This window comes from Sinocyclocheilus rhinocerous, unplaced genomic scaffold (genome assembly GCF_001515625.1).
Source record: "Sinocyclocheilus rhinocerous isolate Xijiao unplaced genomic scaffold, SAMN03320098_v1.1 scaffold1143, whole genome shotgun sequence".
Classification (NCBI taxonomy): Eukaryota; Metazoa; Chordata; class Actinopteri; order Cypriniformes; family Cyprinidae; genus Sinocyclocheilus; species Sinocyclocheilus rhinocerous.
In genome coordinates this window covers 759,425-759,705 of record NW_015638978.1, presented here as the reverse complement: position 1 = coordinate 759,705, position 281 = coordinate 759,425, and positions in this window count along the sequence as shown.

The following is a 281-nucleotide window of genomic DNA, read 5'->3' as shown; positions in this document are numbered from 1 at the left end:
TATGCTATTTGTGTGTGCATATATATATATATATATATATATATATACTTTGTAAAACAATATAGATTTTATATTATATTATATTAACTATATATGTATATGTGATATGTTTCATTCAGATGTAATATTTATTATATTAGATTTATATTATTTAAAAAAAAAAACATTTTTATTTGAAGTTTAATATTTATCCATTTAAATATTAAATTAATAATATAAATATAACATCAATTTATAAAATAGATTATATTTAATAACATTGTTATATTAACATTTAACAT